Source organism: Sinocyclocheilus grahami, unplaced genomic scaffold, assembly GCF_001515645.1.
Source record: "Sinocyclocheilus grahami isolate Dianchi unplaced genomic scaffold, SAMN03320097.WGS_v1.1 scaffold3125.1, whole genome shotgun sequence".
Classification (NCBI taxonomy): domain Eukaryota; kingdom Metazoa; phylum Chordata; class Actinopteri; order Cypriniformes; family Cyprinidae; genus Sinocyclocheilus; species Sinocyclocheilus grahami.
Genome location: NW_015508292.1, coordinates 34478 through 37837, shown reverse-complemented (window position 1 = coordinate 37837; position 3360 = coordinate 34478).

Genomic DNA, 3360 nt, shown 5'->3' with positions numbered 1-3360 from the left:
TAAACAAGCCTGCACTGACAACGAGAATTAGAAGGAAGTAAATACATTTGGGTGGTGTAATATTATAATACAATCTCATTAATCAATATATTAAGATAACCTATGTGTTGTTTAAATTACTAGGCACAGCGATTGCTGGAATCTCTGCATTCGTTTGTGGCAACACTCAGAGATCAATTTTCTCAGTTCGAAAAGTCATCTTGGGACATTAAGTGTGTGACTCAATTCTATCAACACGTCTAGAGTCATGAAATGACTATGTCTAGTCATCAACTATATTTTGTCCTGTTGTTTCATGTTCAATGTTTTTTATTTTTTATGCAGGCCACTAATCACTTTTCATAACGGTCAATATAAGCTAAACAAGCCTGCACTGACAACGAGAATTAGAAGGAAGTAAATACATTTGGGTGGTGTAATATTATAATACAATCTCATTAATCAATATATTAAGATAACCTATGTGTTGTTTAAATTACTAGGCAAAATAATGAGCAATAATAATTCACCACAATGCATAGGAGGATGCAATGACAAATTCAAGCGCACAGCTTCACCCAATTAATTATTAATTTGCTTAGTTATATAATTTATAATTTGAATAAGAGAACAACACTAATAAACTTTGGGTAATACCAAAAAATGGTTTCATCATAGATTAGATTTTTTTTCAGGAAACGGGCAGACTAAAGAGCAACACAGAAGTGAACAATTATTAAACAAATTAAACAAAATTAAACAAAATTAAATAATTAATCCACATTTTGAACAATTATGAGTAACGTTAGGTTAAGAAGCATACCATGAGCGATGGAGAGTCTGACGGTGGGGAGATAAGTAGAGCGTCCTGGGTCGGCTCATCTGACAGCGATCAAGATACCATATTTAGATGTTTTAATTATACCTCTTCAGCATCCATAAATCTCTTACTCATTTTGGCTTTATATATTATACTAATAACCACTAATTCAGTGAGTGAAAGGTGTTGTCTAGCAGTGTACAACGTTAAAACATAAGCGGCAAGAAATGACAGTGCAAAAATATAGGCATTATAGTGGGTAGCCTAAATTTGACCTGCGCGGCGCTTATAGGTGTACATTTTTATCAAAACAATTTTTAACAACAGGGGATTGCAAATTACACAAAAATCAGTGACTGGGAGACTTGAATGTTTTATTGAAAATCTCTTATGCACATTTGAAAAACAGCAATGGGTAAAATTTAAAGCAGCAGCTATTTGCTATTTAAGTGTAAATAGTGATAGAGGCTATTTACATTAAGTGCAAATAGGAATAGATGCTATTTAATCTAAGTGAAAATAGCATATTTTCTTTGCGATAGATGCTATTTACACTAAGTGCAAATAGTGATAAAAATGATTTTGTGGTGAAGTAAATACTACATAAAAACAAATGTAATTTCTACATTAAATAATTAGTTCAGGTAAGAATAAAAAAAAAAAAGTAAATTCTATATTAGTACTCAATTTAAGCTTGTAGAAATTAAAGTTTGAACTTATTAAGTATATTTTACTTGGAATTGTTTGTTATGTTTACAAGGATTCTTTAAATAAACATCAAAGTTATGATCCCGTATTTCCCATCATGCACGGGGGCATGGATAATTAAAAAGGTTAAATTTTTCACTGTTTTCGAGTTGTATTTACACTGTTGTATGGTTGCTTTTGTTGTTAGGTTTAGTAACTTACTGTTTTGTGACATCTGGAGTTAATTTTCTACTCAAAATGATCCATTCATACTCAAACACTATTCACTGATTGTTACCGTCATTGTGTATGGTGTACCAAGTATTGAGGTCTCTGTGTTCATTAAGGTAATAATTACATTGAGTGGGCATATTATCTCAAAAGGATAAGAAAATGACTATTTGCTTATTTACAAATCCTCAAATATTTTTAAATATTAATGTGTGGAAACTTGCAAAAGAAAATTTAAGTAAATCTTGTTTATTGATATTTTCAGTGCAATCAATTACTGTTATTTAACAGCACACTGTTTTATAGTGATAAGCATTACTTAAGTAAAATTTACAAAGAAAGAGTCAATACAATTTACAAATAGAATTCCCAAGTAAACTTAACTTAAAAATGCCTTTTTAAAGCTAATAATAATAATGTTTAGGTTTTTACTTGCCAAATTTGTGTAAATTAACTAGCCTTTTCTGAGTGAAAGTTGTTTCAAAGCTTTTTTCAAGTAAATCCTACTCCAAATTGTTTCCAGTGTAGATGCTATTCACTGTGTGCAAATAGCAATGGATTCTATTTACACTAAGTGAAAACAGCAGTATTTTTTAGCAATATGCTATTTACACTAAGTGCAGATAGTGATAGATTCTATTTACACAATGTTAAAATAGCAGTAAAATGCCAATAGCAGGATTTTCTGCTGTTTATACTATTTATTGCAAATAGTGGCAATTATCTGCACCTCAGTATTATAGTACATTATAAAACAGTATGGAATAATAACGTATTGAGTGTAAATTATAATTTTAATTAAAATTATTAAACGGATGCCAGCTCTGATGACAGTTCACTTGACAGTTACTAAAATAATGTTAAAGTAGCCTAAATTCAGAGACCTGACAAAACTTTTCAGATATAGAAAATATTGAACATTTGTACTGACATATGCATAACTATATGCAAATATTCCTCCTCCTCCTCTTTATTTGAGTATTAAGATGACAAGATGCAGCATGTTCTTGCACATCTCAAACCATGATCTCTTCATCTCTCTGGTTGTTGCTGCTGCTGGCAGCTTTTCCTCGTGAGTCTTCATAGCTTCTATTGAGAAACATATTAATTCTATTGAGATACATATTAAAAACACACATGGTTATATAATGCTGCCATATCTCTAACATGTCTGGCCATATTTCCCCCCTCAGCTGTCCACTGTGTTGAACTGACTGATTCTATGGTCTTAAAGGGGTCATATGATGTTGCTAAAAAGAACATTATTTTGTGTATTTGGTGTAATGAAATGTGTTTATGCGGTTTAAAGTAAAAAAAACACATTATTTTCCACATACTGTACATTATTGTTTCTCCTCTATGCCCCGCCTTTCTGAAACGCGTCGATTTCTACAAAGCTCATCGGTCTGAAAAGCGAGGTGTGCTCTGATTGGCCAGCTATCCAGTGCGTTGTGATTGGCCGAATACCTCAAGCGTGTGACGGAAATGTTACGCCCCTTATCATATTGTGATGCCTTGTCCTGGCGTGACGAGACAAAAACATTAAAACCCATTATAAACGAGGCATTTGTTGCATCCAGTGGGGACATAATTACGGATTATAATGACTTATACTGTCTTTTTTACGCGTTGCATTGCATCGC